Source organism: Hemicordylus capensis, chromosome 4, assembly GCF_027244095.1.
Source record: "Hemicordylus capensis ecotype Gifberg chromosome 4, rHemCap1.1.pri, whole genome shotgun sequence".
NCBI lineage: Eukaryota > Metazoa > Chordata > Lepidosauria > Squamata > Cordylidae > Hemicordylus > Hemicordylus capensis.
The window spans coordinates 305,328,006-305,349,162 of NC_069660.1; positions in this window are offsets into that span (position 1 = coordinate 305,328,006).

Here is a 21,157-nt window from a genome sequence, read left to right on the forward strand (position 1 = left end):
GGAGTCTTTCCCAGGAACTTTCTGTACGCAGAGCAAAGGCTCTACCACTGAGGTACAGCCTATGGTTTTGCTTTCTGCAGTTGAACATAGGAAGCTGCTTTATACCGAATCAGACCATGGGTCCATCTAGCTCAGTGTTGTCTACACAGACTAGCAGCAGCTTCTCTAAGGTTACAGGCAGAGTTGCCCTCAGCCCTATCTTGGAGATGCTGCCAGGGAGGGAACTTGGAACCTTCTGCATGCAAGCAGGCAGGTGCTTTCCCCAAAGCGGCCCCATCCCCTAAGGGGTATATCTTACAGTGCTCACACATCCAGTATCCCATTCAAATGCAAGGCAGGATGGAACCTGCTTAGCAAAGGGGGACAATTCTTGGTTGCTGCTACAAAACCAGCTCTCCTCCCCACTTACTCAAGAGCATAAGAAAAGCCCTCCTGGATCAGGCCTAGCAGGGCCTATCTAGTCCAGCATTCTGTTTCACACAATGGCCCATCAGATGTCTCTGAGAAACCTACAGGCAAGAGGTGAGGGCATGCCTTCTCTCTTGCTGTTGCTCCCCTGCATCTGCTATTCAGAGGCATCTTGCCTCTGAGGCTGCAAATGGCCTATAGCCACCAGTCTAGTAGCCATTGATAGACCTGTCCTCCATGAATTTGTCTAATACCCTTTTAAAGCCATCCAAGCTAGTGGCCATCACCACACCAATGGCAGAGAATTCCATAGATTAATTATGCGCTATGTGAAAAAGTACTTCCTTTTGTTGGCCCTACATTCATCAGTTTCATGGGATGATCCCTGGTTTTCGTGTTGTGTGTGTGAGAGAAAAATATCTCTCTGTCCACTCTCTCTATTCCATGCATAATTTTATGCATCTCATTCATGTGTCCACATAGTCACCTTTTTTCCATACTAAAAAGCCCGAGATGCTGTAGCCTTGCCTCAGAAGGAAGGTGCTCCAGGCCCCTGATCATCTTGGTTGTCCTCTTCTGCACCTTTCCCAGTTCTACAATGTCTTTCTTAAGATGCAGTGACCAGAACTGTGTGGGCTGCTCTGAACTCCATGGAGGAAAGGCAAATGCATGTGATTTAAAGAATATTGAGTTCATTTTCATGACTGTGCTGGGGAGGGTTGTCAGGCAGGCTTGGCACAGAGGCAGGCCCCTACTGGCCTCCCCACACATGATCCACCCTCCCCAGTGGGCTCTGCCGCTCGCGTGGGACATGAGTGGCACCACAGTGGGAGGCAGAGCCGGGAGCTGGAGGAGGAAGTCCTCCGGCATCCCACAATACACTATACCAGGAGTGCAGTGCATAAGCGGATTCCCCTGCAGCCAGGCACTCTTGCCACCTGAATTTCTGAATGCATGGGCAGCAGGCAGCTGGAGGGTTCACACAACCAGGGAATGGGCTATCTTGGTACTCTGCGACTGGGTAGCCCAGTTGTTTTTTTTTTACCCCACTATAAGTCCACGTTAAAAAAAAACTAGGTATGTGCATGGTTGGCAGTGGAGGGGGTTACCTTTAAGGAGCAGGGAGGGTGCCCCCCCCGTGTTTCCCCCACCGGCACCAGTGTGCATACACTTCCGGTATTACGCTGGTCAGGGCAGCAAGGAGGTATGCTGCTGCCCCGTGCCAGTGATTTTGGCAACAGCGCCATTGGGGGAAATGTGGTGTCTCTCTGTGTGGGTGTGTGTGTTAAGGGCACTCTCCATACTCTTTATAGGTAAATCCGCCACCTCCAAACCAGGCAAACTCTGGACCTCCAAACTGGTCCAGTGGTTCAGAAAAGGACTGCCGAACTGGTTCATTCATATCACTAAAAAAAGTCCCCCAGCTACTTGGTCTCAGAGCACCAGGATCAGGACCGATCCCTGTGGAGGGGGTTACCTTTAAGGAGCAGGGAGGCTGCCTCGTCCCACCGTGTTTTCCCCACTGGCACGCCCTTCTGGTAAGACGCTGACCGGGCGGCAAGGAGGTACGCTGCTGTCCCGTGCCAGTGATTTTGGTGCCAGCACCAGTGAGGGAATGTGGGATGTGTGTGTGTGGAGTAAGGGCAGAAAATGACCACCATACTGGTTCATGCACATCCCTAAAAAAACCCCCAGCTACCTGGTCTCAGAGCACCAGGATCTGGACCGATCCCAGTGGAGCGGGGTACTTCTAAAGAGCAGGGAAGGTGCCTCCCCACCACCGTGTTTCCCCCACTGCCACTGGCACTGATGTGCATACCCTTCCGGTACGACGCTGACCAGGGCAGCAAGGAGGTATGCTGATGCCCCATGCCAGCGGTTTTGGCGACAGCGCTGGCAGGTGAAATGTGGTGTGTTTGTGGGTGGTGGGTGGTGGTGGTGGTGGTAAGGGCACCCTCCATGCTCCTTAAAGGTAAACCTGCTGCTGCTGAACTGGCTGAACTCTGGACCTCTGGACTGTCTGGTGGTTGGGAAAAAGACCGCCGAACCGGTTCATGCACATCCCTAAAAACACACACACAACCCACCTACCTGGTCTCAGATCACCAATCAGGACTGATCCCAGCACTTCTCACAGCTGGCTCTACTCAGGTAGGGCTATCCTAGCCTAGGTAGAACTGGCCATGAGAACAAGTTTATTGTTTGTTTCCAGCTACGAAGTGGCAGTAGTGGCAAAAATAACAAGTCTTGTAACATTTAAGAGGATGGAGACAACAGATGGATACATTTAAAATGAGATAGCTGAAACTAGATTGCTATTTCAGTACTCGCATTGTACTTATTAATTCAATAGCTCTCAAGATGAGGTTGGAAGATGGAGATGTTAATGGGAAGTCATAATCTAATAATCAAAGAAATGTATGTCTTTAATTGCTCTTTTCAGGATAATAATTGTCATGCTACAAATGGGTTAAGATTCCCTGTTTCTGAATATTGATGCCGGGTAATATGTGCAAACAGTTCATCTTTAGGCCATTGGTAGAGAACCTACAGTGCAATCCTAGGCTTATCTACTCAAGAGTAGCTCCTGATTTCAATGGGACGTCCTCACATTTTGGTGTGCTTAGGATTGCCCCCTAACAGATGTTGATCAGGTCTAATTCAACCTACAATCTAGATATAATATTAGAATCCAGAACTGGGAATTCTGGCAGCTAGATTTTGGGAGTCACACCTAATATGAGGCTGCCAGCAAAAATGCCTGAACCCTGTATTGCTTTATAGCACAGTGTGTGAGTGGAGTGGAAGGATTCAAGAGGGTGGGAAAGCGGGGCGGGGCGGGGGGAGCTGCCATTTCCCCTCTCCTCTGGAAACACTTGCCCTGCAAGAGCCCAGTTCTGACTTCTAACAAGTATAAGAAGGATCTTTTTCAAGGAGCCCTTATTAGCTGCTCCTTCCGGGTGGAAGTCAGCAGCTGGGGTCATGGTGTGTGTGTTTGGATTCTCCCAGAGCTTCAACGGCTAAACTCGAAATTATATTCCAGAGACGGGAAAAGAGGCAACATCCATTCTTATATACCATGAACCATTATTGAAAAACTGAATGGTGAGCAGACATTGTCTTATTAATCAACAAGCCGTATCATGTGCTAACCACTCATAGTCAGTTCCTAGCACATTCTTCAACAGTGTTATTTCCTTCCCGATCTCTCCCACAGCTTTTTCAGACCTTTTGTTCCCTCTGAAGGACAGCCCCATTCCTTAAAAGCCAGGTTCTTTCCAAATCTCAGTCCAAATCCCAGCTTCCTCATTGGTTCCTTGTGATGCTAGCTACTAGGCATCAAGAGGGGATTTTGGCTGAGTCACCTTCTGGCACGCCACCCCTGCTTTTGCAACTCTTTCACAGATGAGCCGGGCGGCATGTGGACCTTCTCTGAGGCCACAAGCATCAAGCGGCCGGCATTCACACAGAGGAAGTACAGTCTGCTCCCAGCCAGGAAAGAAAGGAAAGGAGATGAGCTACTGGGGTAGAAACAAAGAGAGACAGGATGATAGTCAAGGGGGAAGGAAAGCGTGGAGGGCAGCAGGAGTGAGACAAGGCAATAAAGAAGTGCTTGTTCATGGAAACAATGGCTTCTTTAATCTGAGATGCAATTTACAGGATGTTTCATCAGCCAAGCACCTGCTGTACCACTAAGCAGTGACAGGCGTAAAAATAGACTGCTCCACCAGGTGAGCACTGGTGCTGGCACTTCCTACACGGAATGCATTTGGCATGCTTCCCGGATCTCAACTCTGATCCAGACTGAGCTCAGGTTCCATTTGCAAGTGATGAGTGTGTTACAGCCGCCTGTCACTGCCCTCCCTTGATGGCTCGATACAGTTGGCCCAAGATAGCTCAAGGTGGGGCTCGGGCATGGGGCGGGGGGGTCTTTATCACTTTGCATCTTCTGCAGGATCTGGATCTGTAGAAATACGTCTCTCTTCCTTTTTTTAGAATCGCGTTTACTCAGAGCATCTCTGTAAATAGGTTGCAGATTACTCTTGCATGGAGCTTTCTTTGTCAAACTAGCACACTAGCTGCAAGGGTATGACAAATAATCATCCATAGATTTAAAAAACCCAATGCTGGGAATCTTTCCCCTTTTCTGGTAATACTTTGGCATTTCTCACTAAAACTGGGATGTATCTACAATTGGGCGGATGTGTGCTCTGCACACAGACTGTCCTGGGTGAGGGGCCACCACCTCCAAGCCACCTGCTCAAAACAAAACAACTAGCTGGCAAAGTGGCAAAGTGGTGGGGGGAGCAGGGGGCTTTGTGGCGGGTGAGTGGCGACAATGGTGTGTGCGCGTGCCAAAACAATCTCACACCTGACTGCTGCCAACGTAGCTAACACCACTGCACAAAAATGTCAGTCTCTTAGTTTAAAATGCCCTCATTCGCTTTCATTCTCATTTGCCTTCACTTGTCATGCTAGTCTCTCAGTTACTGAGAGACTATGTTGCATCATGATGTTGCCTTCTTTGTGATAGCATCCCCAATTTGGTGGGATCACCTATGGCCACAATCCAGTAAGGAGGTAGGGGAAACAATTGTAATGAATGCAGGCTTGGAAAGTGGCGAATATTTGCATATTCTGAGTGTTGGGGCGGGGGGGGATCCAACCTGCTAAATACACTAATCTTAACTCAAAATTGAGAGAAAGCCAGCATAGTGTAGTGGTTAGAGTGTTGAACTAGATCCAGGAAGACCCAAGTTCGAAGTCCCATTCAACCATGAAACTCACTGGGTGACTCAGGGCCAGTCAGGTATCTCTCAGCCTAACTTACCTCACAGGGTTGTTGTGAGGATAAAAATAAGCATGTACTCTGAGCTTCTCAAAGGAGAAGCGAGATATAAATGTAACAACAACAACAACAACAACTGAACGGGAGTGGGTGGGAAATAATGCAGCCAGGACTAATTATTTATACAGCTATATTCACATATATCATTCACATATATCATTCACTTTACAGAGAACATAGGTCTAAGAGCCCCTGGTGGCGCAGTGGTAAAACTGCCGCCCTGTAACCAGAAGGTTGCAAGTTCGATCCTGACCAGGGGCTCAAGGTTGACTCAGCCTTCCATCCTTCCGAGGTCGGTAAAATGAGTACCCAGAATGTTGGGGGGCAATATGCTAAATCATTGTAAACCGCTTAGAGAGCTCCGGCTATAGAGCGGTATATAAATGTAAGTGCTATTGCTATTGCTTATTGCTATTGCTATGCTGAACTGCATAAGGGCAGTTGCTCTCCCCCTGATAAATATAAGAGAGCTAAAAGGCAGCCCTTTGCCCAGTCAGCCAACCAAACATTCTGGTCAAGACAGATGGGTCAATTTCTAGTTTTAAGGCAAGACAGGCTTTTCAGGAAAGTCTCCATTCTTAATGAAGGAACTGCAGAAATACCACACCAAGGAAAACCAATATATATTCTCTCTCTAAAGAGACAGGGGTATAGTTTCATTACCTTAAGGCCAGAGTCTAACAACAGTGGCTCCTAGACAGCAATCAGTGTTTCAAGGATGGTTTATATAAATCACATTTATACTTTCTTCTCACCCAGAGGGAATCTTGGCAAGATTCGAAGGCACAGTCTCCGAGACATCATTTGAAGGCATCGTTTGAAGGCACAGACTCCAACACAAATGTCACATTGCATAATTGCTTTCAGAAAATAGATGCTGCAGTGACAAAAGGCTGCTGATCTAACAAAGGGCTTCTTCAAATCACCCTTAGACCTTGAATGGATGTGCAACTTTGGGCATAGCATTTAAATACCGGAAACCAGGGGTGACCAGATGTTTGAGCCTGGGACATCATCACTGCTCCCCAGAGCTACCAACTCTTGAAAAGGGGAAGAGGCCTTATACTGAGTCAGGTCCTTCGTCTATCTAACTCTGTCTACGCTGACTGGCAGCAGCTCTCCAAGGTCATGATGTTTGATAAATATTAGGGAACAGACTGAAGGCCAAATATGATGGCTCCATCTCATACCCCATGAATGTGGTCATCTTCAGAATTATCATGAATGAACATTTCAGATGGCTGATGGTGGAACCTAATGGTAAGATGGCTCTGATGGCAAGACTGCTCCATTTAACCCTGATGGCAAGACATCATCTAATCATCATCTAACCTTAATGGTAGGATGGCTCCGTCTCGCACCCCATGAATGTGGTCATCTTCAAAGTTATCATGAATGAAGATTTTAATCATGGCAACTTTCAGAATGGCACCATCCATTTCAGAGAACTCTCCTTCTTCTGCTAAGGACCTTGGGAGTAGGGATGTGCAAATTGATTCGGGTACAAATTGATTTGTACATGAATCTAGCTGATTTGGGTGATTTGGAGACAAAACAAATCACTCCTGTGGTCCATTGGCTAGATTCGGGTGCAAATCGAATCATGCCTGATTCAATTTGAATCAATTCAAGATTTGGATTCCTCCTATTAAGTCCCCCAGATTCTCAGCTTTCTTTCTTTCTTTCTTTCTTTCTTTCTTTCTTTCTTTTTTTTAAAAAGGTAAACTCTAGCCCTTGTAGAAGTGGAGTTATGGAGCAAAATGTGTGGTCACTGTTTTTCAAGAGCTTGGATTCTTTGGTGTATAATAACTTTTACTCAATGAATCCCTATGAGGATTAATTACACACTCTCATTTCTTCTATTCATTTTGACTGTCTTTTTGACAGTGCCAACTGTCAACTGCCATGTGCCAACTACACCCCACTCCCACTCGTAAGGTAATGGGGTACTACTCATCTTATGTTCTAGGATTTTTTCCAAGTGTTTAGGCTCTTCGGTGTCTAATAATCTTTCCTCATAAGGAATCCCTATGAGGATTCATTACACACCAAAGAGTCTAAACACCTCAAAAATCCCTAAAATATGAACTGAGTACCCAGTGGCTTGTGGGTTGTGGGGTAGTTGGAACATGGGATGCCACTAATTCCCTATCCCCACCTGAAAAGCAGTGGGGTCAAAATGAACTGAAGAAACAAAGGTGTGTAATAAAGACACCAAATAATCTAAACACTTCAAAAAAAAAAACACAACACCCTAAAAATAAACTGATTACCCCACTGTGTGTGTGAGTATGTAGTTGACACATGGCAGTTGGCAGTTGGCACTGTCCAATGATAGTCAAAATGAACAAAAGAAATGAAGGCATATAATGAATCCTCATAGGGATTCATTATGAGGAAATGTTATTAGACACCAAAGAATCTAAACATTTCAGTATTCCTAAAAATTAAAACGAGAACCTCACTGCCTTGCAGGTGGTGGTGGTGGTGGGGTATAGTTGGCACATGACAGTTGGCACTGTTCAGTGACAGTCAAAATGAACAGAAGAAATGAAGGTGTGCAATGAATCTTCATAGGGATTCATAATGAGGAAAAATTATTATACACCAAAGAATCCAAACACTTGAAAAATAATGACTGCACATTTTGCTCCATAACTCCACTTCTACAAACTTAGCTTTTTTTTTTTTAAATGAAAGCTGGGGATCTGTTTTAGGGTTACGATATGGCAACTTCAAATCCCCATTGTTTCCTATGGTGGAAATGTTCAAAATTGGGAAAAGAAATAATTAAAAATCAACCAAGTGTCCCACTGCCTTGAAATTTGGGTGGTAGGTGGTACCCATAGGGACCTACCCACCACCCAAATTTGGAACCCCTAGGACCTTGCTGAGTGGTCTGAATCATCTGAATCCAAACTGAATCAAAGCAAATACAAATCGAATCTGGGGTGATTTGGAAGGGGTAGATTTGCATACAAAAGAAATCAGGGGTGATTTTTGAGGGGCACAAATTGAATCAATAAAATCAATTTGTGCACATCCCTACCTGGAAGAACAAATAACTTGTAGTTTGGCTGTGGCATGTCTTCTCAGGGAATGCGGGTGTGATCTATTGTCTGAGGTTACAAGATAGATTGTTCAGGGAAATGAAATTTTTCTTTTTTCAGATTATACTTGAAAAGAATCATTTGAAGTATATGCTATGAATTTATTATTTTTGTAATCTGAAACTGGATATTAAAACAATGTTGCATATTTCTAATATATGATAGGCATTTTTAATAACTGAATATCACATATTGTTAAAAGAAAAAAGAGAATTGTTACCTACATCCGGCCCCATCCTACCCAGATGGTAGCTAGCACAGGATCACTTTTCCCTCCTTGTACCTCAGTTTTTGCCGAGAGACCACTTTTTCTCTTGGGAGCTGACAGGGGGCTTGGAGCCTTGCAGGCTGCTCCTCCTACCCAGCTTTTGGTTGTGAGAACAGCAGAGGTGTAATGATAGGGGGCGGGGGGGTCACGTGCCCCCGGTGCCATCCCAGCGGGTCACGTGGGGGGGCGGCAAAAAGTGGTTTACCCCCCGCACCCCCTGGATCACCCGCCGAGTGTGGCGGCAGGCATGCAGCGGCACTTTGGCTGCGGCGGCGCTTTGGCAGTGGTGGGCCAGGCGGTGGCGGTGGGTCGCCCGCGGTGTTGGCGATGACCTGTACTAGTAGTGGGCCGAGCGGCGGCGCGGCGGATTGCCCGCCGAGGACTAGTGCAGAGGCCCGCTACTAGTACAGCCCATTGCCAACGCCACGGGCGACCCGCCGCCTGGCCCGCCACTGCCAAATCGCTGCTGCCCGCCCGCCGCTGAATCACCGCTGAATCTTCGCCACCGCCAGCGATCTGCTGCCTGGGGGGCGCCGCACCGCCGCTAGGTATGTGGGGGCCAAGGGGGCGGCAGGGAGGCGCCCTGGGCGCCGTTTCCCTCCGATACGCCACTGGAGAACAGGCTTATTGTATGTTACTGATAAGAGTTAAGCTGTCCTTGAGTTAACAAGCACCACACAGAGAGGTGTGAAATGGCCTCCGGGTAAGGATATACTCCAGCCATGGATGGAACATGTAATGCCAGCCACCACACCATCTCAATGCCTGGCTTGGGCAACGTTCATAGCAGCACTACCACTTCAGGGTCCTCACAAAAGGATATTAGACCTCTGCCTGACACTGTGGAGAACCTTTGTCAGTCAGAGTAGAATCATAGAATATTTGTGTTAGAAGGGACCTTGGTGGTCCAACCCCCTACTGTGTGTAGGAAACCACTACAGAATCCCTGACAGACGGCCGTCCAGCACTTGTCCATACACATCTATGAAAGGAGAGTCCTCAGCCCACCATTGCACAAGGCCGACTGGTCAGTCACTGTTGAACAGCCCCTACTTAACTTTTCCTACTTAAGTGGAAATTCCACTTGATGTCTAGTCTGAATCTAATTCTTTGCCATCCCAACCCATTGGTTCCAGTCCTGCCTTCAGGAGCAACAGAGAGAAAGTTTGCTCCTTCTTCGATGTCCTTCTGATGTTTGAAGACAGTAATCATATCTCCCCTTAGTTCTCTCTTCTCCAGGCTAAATATACTCAGCTCCTTTAGCCATCTCTCATGGAACTTGGTTTCCAGACCCTTCACCATCTTGGCTGCCCTCCTCCGGACATGCTCCAACGTATCAATGTCCTTCCTAAAATGTGGAGCCCGGAACTAGACAACTGGCTATACTAGATTTGCTGACCCATGGTGTGACTCCATATATTGCACAATCCTTTGCAGATGTTCCCTCCGTGCGTAGATAAAATGAGTGGAGGAGGGAGTGGGACTCTTCTCACTGCCCCTGCCCCTGGCTTCATGATGCCCCCCTCCCTACCTCTGCACATTAGCCAGAAGATCTGGAATGGGGTATTTACGTGCACACACCGATGAGCACATGGATGCTCCATGTGATCAGGAACCTTCCGCAGTGACGCTACACTCCCCATTCATTTGGTCTATGTATAGCAATAGCAATAGCACTTACATTTATATACCGCTCTATAGCTGGAAGCTCTCTAAGCGGTTTACAATGATTTAGCATATTGCCCCCCAACATTCTGGGTACTCATTTTACTGACCTCGGAAGGATGGAAGGCTGAGTCAACCTTGAGCCCCTGGTCAGGATCGAACTTGTAACCTTCTGGTTACAGGGCGGCAGTTTTACCACTGCGCCACCAGGGGCTCTTGAAGTATGAAGTATCTTCAAGGGTCATATGTTCATATTATGGGGGTTGGAGGCCATTTTCACTAGTCTCTGATGTTTGTGCTTAGTTGGGGATCTTCCTTGTTCTAGAAACTTCTGGGTTGTTCTGGAATCTTCTGGGAAGTTCTGGAAAATGTGAATCCACAAGCCCTTTGTGTGTGGGGAAGCAGGGACGCCCAGTGCAAGGCAAAAAACCTTGACCTTACCATTGGGCATGAGAACTACATATGTCATGTCACATCCAGGAGACAAGTGACGTGATGTAGCCATCTGGGAAACTGGAAACGCCACACCGGAGAATGGGCAGGACAATATGTTACCAATCACGGTGTCATCTTTTCCCCACTCACCGGAGCCCGACACAGAGACATGCCTTGTTTCTATTAATATTTCATGTTAGCCAGCTGGTACTGCTGGAAGGAGCCAATCCTAATGAACTTCACTTTAACCTTTTTTATTAGCTTATAAATGTGATCAGGTTGATGGATACTGTTTAATGGAACATTTTCTGCAGCCCCCCCCCATGCCCCCCCCCGCCCGGCAGCTTCTCCTGCAGTGCCTGACATTCATAAATGGAGGAGGTCAGTAATTTGCATCCAGCGGAGTGGCTGGCTGGCTTTAATGAGATGATTTGTAATCCCCAGCACTGCACTGCGGTAGTGTTTGGAGAGAGACGTGCACTTGCCAGTTTATGCTCTCACCCCAGCCCAGCCAAGCCAGAGAGAGAAGCAGGGCGGGGGGGAAAGATAGGCAGCAAGCGGCAGGAAGGGAGTGCTCCGAGCTCAGAAAATGGAAGCAGAGATGGGTTGGCACAAGGAGATTAATGCAGTGTAATATAATCACGCTTAGTCTGGCTGATGCAAGGCTGTGCAAGTTCTGTCACCTGGCATCAGGCGGCCAACCAGGGTCACTTTTGATTCCCTCCCCCCCCCCCATCAACAACTTTTAGAATAAGAGTCAGCCTACACATTTAGAAGAGTCATGTGGTAAAGCATTCCTTGTGCTGTATTATTCCTGACAGGGGCGGGGGCATGCTTGAATGCTCTGGAACTACTTGCATGTAAAAAAGTAACACTGGAGAAAAGAATGCAACTTAGCCTTAGGAACACAGGGACATAGAAAGCTGCCTTCTGCTGAGTCAGACCATTGGTCTGTCAAGATCAGTATTGTCTGCACAGACTGGCAGCGGCTTCTCCAAGGTTGAAGGCAGGAATCTCTCTCAGCCCTATCTTGGAGATGCTGCCAGGGAGGGAACTTGGAAGCTTCTGCTCTTCCCAGAGCAGCCCCATCCCCTGAGGGGAAATATCTTACAGTGCTCGCACATGGCTACTGTCTCATAGGCTATGAGGAAGCAAGAGGTAGATCAAGTCCTGTTGAAATCATTCCAACTACAGGATAGGGATGTGTGAACTGGCTTGAGGTGGAGCCAGTCTGAGCTCGAACTGGCCCGGTTGGGTTCCAGGTTGAACTGAACCTCCTGGGCCAGTTCGGGCTGGTTCAGGCGTGCCAGACAGATACAGTTATTTTTTTTAAAAACTATTGCACTTACTGCCACCAAGGGCTTTGGTGGCCTGAGGGGGTGCTGCTGTGGCTGTGGGGGTGGATCTTCAGTGGTTCCCTCTCCCCTCCCCTGGTCTCCCGTGGGCTGGTTTGGCCCATTCAGAGGAGTAACAAGGTGGGGGCAGGCAGGGCACATGCCCAGGGCACCATTGCAGGGAGGGGCACAAAATGCCTTCGATGGCCCAACTCCCGCCCCCAACCACCACAATTATTATTATTATTATTATTATTATTATTATTATTATTATTATTATTATTATTAAAATTTCATCCCCCAATTCAATCCCGCCGCTGCCATGGCTGGCCTGCCCGCACCCCCCTCCCACAGGTGGGACTCACTCTGAGCCCAGGCGCCGACGGGTGCTCCCCCACGGTCCGGAGCATGTGCGCAGCACCCCGGCCAACTTGCTGGGAGCCGCGCCCCAGTGAGTACTTGCCATTTATTTCAGGCAGCGTTTGCAGCCTGAAAGTGTCTATTCCCCTTTCTCTCCCTCCAGAGAGGGAGAGAAAGGAAGAATAGATGCTTCCAGGAATCAAGCCCGGCCTGAAATGATGCAGAAGAGCTTGCTCCGGCAATTCGGAGCTCAAGGCCACGCCCCTTTAGACATGGCCACGCCCCCTTTTGTGACGTCACAAAAGGGGGCATGGCCTCGAGCTCCAAAGAGCCTGAGCAAGCTCTTCTGCGTCATTTCAGGCTGGGCTTGCTTCCTGGAAGCATCTATTCTTCCTTTCTCTCCTGCTCTGGAGGGAGAGAAAGGGGAATAGATGCTTTCAGGCAGCAAACGCTGCCTGAAAAGGCGCATCATCAGCAAGGGCAAGTGCTTGTTTGCAGGGGCTCATTGTAGCCTGTGGGCTGGGGGAGTCGTTTGGGCTGGAACTGACAGCAACTGACTGCTGGAAGTTCTTCCAGACAAGAAGGGGTGGCAGGAAGGTACACTGACCTGGAAGAAACCACATGGAATAATAATTCATAATTGTAAGGAAATTTACTTTTGAGTTGCTTGCATAGAAATAGGAACAGCTTTGTAAAAGCTAATCATGCTGGATGAGAAAGCTTTGTTATATGTTTGGATGGAGAAAGTGCAGTCAGTGTGTTTGTGCTGGGATGTAGGAATTGCTTAACCTGTCAATCCCCCCTCTATTATTTGCTGAGTAACAACAACAACTGAATAATGAATTATATTTCTTACCAAACACAAAATTTAAAATGCCATTTTCCATATATTTGAATCTACTCACACAGGCAGTCTGAAGGTTAAATAGGTCAGCTCAACATTACCATCACATAGCAAAATGTTTTTGTGAAAGCAACTCTACAAGACATTTTCAAGGGCATAATAACCCATATTACATTGTCAAGTTGTTTCATGAGGCACATTAGTTGTGTTAATGTTGGGTTGACTCCTGGAAACACCTGTGCTTCAAATGTGGTCAAATCAGCCCCCAGTTATTCAAAATATTAAGTCTATAACTGAAACAAAGAGCTAAAAAATACTGATGAACTACAGTTAAATCTAAATGTTTAATAGTTTAACTCCATGATCTTCTCTCTCACACACAGTGTGGTTTAGAGAAAATAAGAACACATCACAACTCCTTTTTCTTTTCTCTACAAACAGTAGCGACACATGAAACAAGTTTCCTGAAAGATGGGTGTCAGATGTTTGGATGGGGGGGGGCAATTTCAGTGCTTGCCCTAGGTGCCATTTTCCCTAGTTACGCCCCTGGGCCCATTGTTGGACTGTTTCGACCCTCTGTGAGTGCACAGTGGCCATTTTGGAGGCCCGCACGCATGAATGGCGGCCTCCAAAATGGCTGCCGCACACTCACAGAGGGCTGAAATGGACCATGGGAGACCAGGGGAACCTGGCAGGTAAAACAGGGTAGGAAAGCTGTGTTTCCTTGCTTTGAGCCACCTGGGCTGAAGGGATTTTTGTGAGACCTGGGATTGATGGGAGTTGTAGTTCAACAACAGTTGGAGTGCCAAAGGTTGCCTATTCCTGTTTTAGGCTCTAGAAAGAATGGTCCTGTGAAGGAACCCTCCTGCTGGCCTTGAGCTTGGCCATGCACATTCCTTTCATATACAGCAGGGGTAGGCAATGTTTTGCTCTCCAGCTGTTTTTGAACTACGAATTCCATCATCCCTAGCCACAATTTATTTGTGGCTGGGGATGATGGGAGTTGTAGTTCAGTGACAGTTGGCGAGCCAAGGTGGCCTACCCTTGATATAGAACTTGAGCTGCTTGCTTCTTCCAGCAATCTCTTCTTAATGAAATACTCCGTCACAGAAACCAGCTAGCTGTTCTCAAGTGGCCCTGAAATGCTGTGCAGCACATGATTTGATTTCAGGTTTGAAAATCCTGAAATGAAAAGAAAGGTGTGCTAAGCAGACAGGTGGAGAAAGGAAGGAAGGAAGGAAGGAAGGAAGGAAGGAAGGAAGGAAGGAAGGAAGGAAGGAAGGAAGGAAGGAAGGAAGCCAGAGACCATTTCCCAGGAAGAAAGAGCTTGTTTACACCGCAACATGCACTCTCTGCCTGAGCATGAAGCGATCATTACGAATCGCCACATCAATAATACATGCTAAAATGCTTCCGTATGCCATCAATATTGACCTTGCTTAATTATTGATGATGGGAATATGCTCCCTTGAAACTCTGCTGAAAGATGGCTCCTTCTTTCGCCCCATTGGGGTTTTTGGTGGTGATTTGTAGGAGAAAAAAGGGGCCACTTGCTCATTCATCCCCACAAGCATATTCTAGGATAGAATATTGTAAATCCTTCTAATCTGGGTGAAGATCTACCCCCACCCCCAGAAATGGCACATGCCTTGCATAACAGGATAGTAGGAAAGAGATGAACTTATCATGAGAGATCTGCATTGTGGTTCACAGGATTTCTCTGCTCAGGTCTCCCAAAGGGCATGAACTGTGGTTTCATGTCAGGGCTGTAGCCATAAGATGTGGGAGCCAGGTCTGCTTAGGGATAGTCCAGGCCCCTTTCCTAAGCATTCAGCTCTAATTTTTAAAAGTAACTTTAATTCTGATAAAGAAATATGTTCAAGTCAAGGGTTCCCAAACTTGGGCCACCAGATGTTTTTGGACTACAATCTCCATCATCCTCATCCACATTGTGATGGAGCTGTAGCTCAGTGGGAGAGCATCTTCTTTGTGTGCAGAAAGTCCCAAGTTCAACCTCTGGCATCTCCAGGTAGCACTGAGAGAGACTCCTGCAGGTAACATCGGGGAGCCGTTGCCAGTCAGTGTAGACAATACTGAGCTAGATGGATCAGTGGTCTGACTCTCTATAGGGCAGCCTCCTATGTTCTCATGGCTCTCACTGTAAAAGGAAACTTAAGGAGAGGATAGCTGGTCTTGTGGTATCAAGCATGACTTGTCCCCTTAGCTAAGCAGGGTCTACCCTGGTTGCATATGAATGGGAGACTTGATGTGCGAGCACTGTAAGATATTCCTCTTGGGGGATGAAGCTACTCTGGGAAGAGCATCTAAGGTTCCAAGTTCCCTCCCTGGCATCTCCAAGATAAGGCTGAGAGAGATTCCTACCTGCAACCTTGAAGAAGAAGGAGAAGCTGCTGCCAGTCTGTGTAGACAATACTGAGCAAGATGGACTAGTGGTAGCTTCCTAGGTTCCTATGTTCTTATGAAACCACAAGGCAGGCACCAGCAATTGGAATGCTATGATGGGGCTGAATAAGGCCCCTGCTAAATAGAAGAAAGCCCCCACTTTAAAAAGACACCTCTTTGCCCAGTTAGCAGAGTGCATTTGCACATAACGCAGAACCACAGGTCCAACGGACCCGCGGTTCTTCTACCCACTCACTGCCACTCTTCTGTCCACATTTGGATGAAACTAAGAGCGTCCTCTCTGTGGTCAGTGAGACTGCAGAGAGGAGGGGGAACTGGCCCTGCAGGCTTCCTTCTTGCTTGAAGGACAGCCCACACAGCCAATCACGCATGGACAGAGGGAGGAACTTCCTCCCTCAACTCTGGTTGGAGCGAATGCAGCCTCCAGTGCTGCACTCGCACGTAATGCTCTGAGAAGGGAACGTCGATTTTGAGTAGTGAAACTCACAACAAACTGAGGGTTCAAACTGGAGACTCCAGAGTGTAACCTTGGGTCGCTGAAGGAACAGGACCAGAGTTGCACACATTTGGAACCAATGGTATGGAAACCTCTGGCTGCTGCAACTGTGATTCCCTGTTATGTGCAAATTTAGCCTTAGTGTGGCCCTGATCTGAGCTCTTTGCCTTCACTTCCTTACTTCTCCTCCCAAGTAGGTCCATCCAAAGGGAACCTTCAGGCAGCCAGGTGGGTCCTCTGCCTGTTCCGGATTTCAGCCCAGATCTAGCACCACCGTTGCACTTGCAGTCCCAGGGGTGATTGGGAAAAGCCAGAAACTAGGGCCAAAGAGCCAGGTACTGTATGCATTGAAAAGGATGCAGAAGGTCTGAGGTTCAATCCCTGACATTTCCAGGTAGGACTGGGAAAGACTCCTGCCTGAAACCTTGGAGAGCTGAGCCTCTGCCAGTCAGTGTAGCAGTACTGAGCTAGATGGACCAATGGTCTGACTTGGGTTGCTGTGGTCGTGGTGAGGTCTGGTGTTGGGCATACCATGAGGCCAAGCTAACTGTTGTGCTATTGAGACATTAAGGTCATACAGATGGCCAAATACATGAGAGTCTTTTGGTCTCTTGGCTCTGCTGCTCGCCTGACACATGATCAGTGCCACAGCGAGTGGCAGAGCAAGGAGCCGGAAGAGGAAGTCCTCCAGCATCCCACAATGCACCACACCAGGAACGTGGTGCTTTGAGGAATCATGCCTCAGCTGGTTGCTCTTGCTGCCTGGCTCTGTGTGTGCGGGCCTTCAGCCCGCACACACATGTGACTCCGGACCTGGGGTTAAAGGCACTCTTGCACCCTGAAACCCAGGCTAAAGCCTGGAGTAAATTCCCAGGCTTAGGGCTGTGCTGGGATCGGGCTCGATTCCAGGGGTGTACAGAGCCAGCCAAGCCCAGGCTGCATTGCCAAAGCCTGGGCTTGGCTGCCTATGTGAATAGCCTCAATACTTTGTATGAGTGTACAGATGTTTGTACACTCATACATGTTTTTGTGTGAATGACTGTACCTGCATTCATATTAAATGTCTTAGGATCTCTAACGGGGATCATCGTAGGGCTCTTTCAGCGGCTAGAGTTAATGCCCTTCATACGGTGGTATTGGAAGGACGCTTCGAGAAGGTGCCCTATGATCAAAGATTATGCCCCTGTCAGAATGGTGAAGTGGAGACTACGGAACATCTGATGCTGAAATGTAGATTTTATACTGAATGAAGGGGAGAGCTTCTCTCCCCACTGCTAACTCATTATAACTCTAATTGCCCTCCTGATGGGAACAAGGTCCTTTTTCTGCTTACTGCTAAGTCAGAGCACGCTTACAGGAGAGTAGCAAAAATTTTTTTCATAGCAAGCAAGATTCAGTTTAGAGTGGTTGAGGCATGAGATGCCAGGTTGTGCACTTCAGATTAACCAGTTTTATTTGAATGAAATTAGTTATGTATACGGTATCTGAAGGTATTACTGTTTTATGTATACTATGTATTTTAGTGTTGTTGTTTCTCTTTGTTTTTCTTGTATTTATGCTGGCCTTTGGCCAAAATAGACAAATACATACATACATATTAAATGTGAACCTGGGTGCTCAGCTTTCAAATGCATGGTGCAGTTAGGAAATGGACTGCTGCAGTACCTGCATTCAATATAACATGTGAATCACAGTACTTGTGCCCAGATCTGTACCTGTGTACATTATACAATTGTTGTATGAGTGTTCAACATAATAGCCCTTTCCAGACATTATGAGTGCCAATGGCGATCACGCATACAACTCCGAAAGCAGCAAGGAAGTCCCGCCCGCCACTGTCACTCATCGCCTCAAGCCAGCCACTCATGGTTATGTCTCTGTTTGTCTGAAGGGCGAACACTGTGACTGTGATGACCAACACTCCTGTGAGCAGCAAGCTGGGCTGCCCAAGGTTGCTGCTCGTGGAGGTGCTGGCCACCACGGTTACAGTGCTTTCACAGTCACACATATGGAGCCGTAACTGTGAGCAGATGGCTCAAGGCGGTGACTGACAGTGGTGGGTGGGACTTCCTTGCCCCTGTGTTGCAAGCGTGAGTGCACTCTGAAGAAGGCTTTTGAGGTAAGCCTCAATGAGCCTAGCCTGCAATTCGCTCAGAAGTTCTGAACTCTGGAAGTTTGTACTCTGAGCTCCTGAGCTTCAGTTGCATCACAACTAGGTATTTGGAGAACACCAGCCATTGCAGACTTTTCTGATGCAAGATCCAGTAATGCTGTTATAAAAGGGCATCTGCACACGGGGAAAGTAGCAACTTGTGCTTTGAATTAGTCCCTGGCTGGTATGTGATTAATGAAACTGCCTCCGCTCTTGGTTCTAGTCCTGCCAAAGACAGAGAAGGGGAAAGCATCTTCACAGCCCTGTTGTGCTTTCCAGTTCTAAAGGTTAGCAACTTCTGGCAGGTCTGGCGAAGTGGCTAAAATAGAGAGCAATGAGTACTTCTAGGGTTTTACATGTGTGATGCTCTTTCCCCCTGATCTCCTTCACACACACTCCCCTGCTTTATCAGCCTGAGAATGGGATAGTAGGGAGCAGGGACATTTCTGCATGTATTTCCCTCACCATCCCTGTAAACTTCGGTTACTGCTGGAAGCCTTGTACTGGCTTCCCTTCTCTGGGCGCCTCGGGCACAAACTTTCCTCACCTGCCTCCACTGGCCACATTGCTTCTAAATAGGGCCTGGCATCAGGAGGCAGAACATTCATCTCTTGCAAGAGTTTCTCCTCCTAGGAGACTGCTGACCCCTGAGAACTCCACGATAGTGGCTCCATCATCTTGGTGATGGAAACACTCAGGAAGGTCATTCACACAATCAAAAACTGTGTTCTACCCAGGTATGGGAGCTGTGTGTGCTCCCAATTTTTGGTTGTGAGGAAGAAAGGTAGGAGGAAAACCTGGGTAGAAGTGTTGGTTAACCTGGGTAGCTTTTCCTCTTACCTTGCTTCCACACAATCATTTCTACCCAGGCTTTCCTTCTACTTTGCTTCCACACAGTCACTTCTATCCTGGTTTTCCTCTTACCTTGCTTCCACACAACCAAAAATTGCGAGCACACAAACTCCCAAACTTGGGCAGGACACAGTTTTTGATTGTGTGAATGACCTCAGGGATTCACCCAGCGCTTGCCTATGAGCTGGCACAGCTGACTCTACAGGTGGTCCACCCACTGGAATGGTCACACACTCCTCCTGGGCATGGCCAAGGGCAGATACCTAACAAAATGTCCATTTTATTGCAGTCTCTAGGACTGTACTACTTAAAATCAGAGGTGTTCCTTTTAATCCTATGTTAATAGGATTTGCTACTATTCTGAGGACAGACAGTTCTTGTTCCACTGATCACTCTTTAACCAAACAACAGGAAGAGCATCCCTGCTCTCAGAATTTGCAGTAGAAAATGACATGTGAACACTCCATGGTATAGTGCTCCCTAGAGAAGAGCATAAGAAAAGCACTATAGGATTAGATCGTGAGTATCAAGTCCAACATCCTGTTTTCCAGCCAGATGCCTCTAGGAAGCCCACAAGAAGAAAATGACCACTGTCTTGTGTTGCCCCCTTGGAAACCTTGTGCTGGTCTGGGCGCCTCTGGCATCAGCTTCTCTGGGCACCTCGGGCATCAGCTCTTCTCACCTGCCTCCACTTTACCTCTAAATGGGGCATGACATCCAATTCAATGTCATCAGGAGGCAGAACATTCATCTCTCACAAGGGTTTCTCCACCAGCTCAAAATGTCGAATGGGTAACACTTCACTTAACAGGGACATTTCTGTCACATGAGGACAGACCATCTTTCCCCCTATTGCAGGGGTTCTCAACCTTGAGTCGTCAGATGTTGCTGGACTCTAATTCCTATCATCCCTAGCCACAATGGTCACTGTGGCTCAGAATGAAGGGAATTGCGGAGCTTGTAAGAAATCCTTTCCCTGATCCAGGCCAGCTTTTGAATAATGCTTTGATACAGCCTAGTCCAGGGTTGGGCTGTGGAGGCATGAAGCATACAGAGAACAAGCAGGCCAACACAGAAGCTTCGTTGTGCTAAATAACAAAAAGACTTCCATCGTGAAATTCTTAATACTAGCTGGGCTGGGCGCAGGCCATCTGTGCCTCTGGTTCACTGCTGCTGCCAACCCCCCCTGCCCCCCCCCCGCTGTCATCACCATCTTCTTCTCCGCCCACCCCCACCGCCATTCCCCCTGCCCATCCGCGCTCCAGCCAGCCTCCGCCGCTGTTTCTCCCTGCTTCCTCCACCCGCCTGTTTGCTGCTGCCTTCACCGTAGTTTTCGGCTGTCCGTCCCTCCCTCCTTCCTTCTTTCCCCCGTCGGCCGGCTGGCCGGCTGCTGCCACCCTTCACCGCCATTTTGTTTCCCCGCCAGCTGGCCAGCTGCCACCACCATTTTCTTCACTCCTGCCCATCCCCATTGCTAGCTGCTCACAAACTCTTGCGAGAGTTACCACACATGGGATTAGTGAAGTGTATGCCTAAGCGAAATATATATAAAGATTATTGATTATACTCTGCCTAATCTTCATGTTACAACCCTTTGTTCTCTGAATTCAATAGGAATTGCAATCCAACCACATCAGGGGAACCTACGTTTGAGAACCCTTGCACTACTGAAACCATGCCGCAGTTATTTTGGATGCCTTGCTGGCGTTGCAATGTGTTTTATGTAACTCTGCAAAGACTGTTTATGCAACTTTAATAATATGTTTAGTTTGCAAAGATAATTTCCTATGATTGAGTTCATGTTTTTAGGATTTAGTTGTTTTTGTTTTGTTCTCCCCACCCTGCCGCTCCACTCTTTTAGTTCAGTAAATTATGCTGCACAAATTATCGTTATACCAATTTTTCTAAGTAAAGTATCAGGGGATATGATAGGTGGGCTTATGAGAAAGAAAGGGGAGTA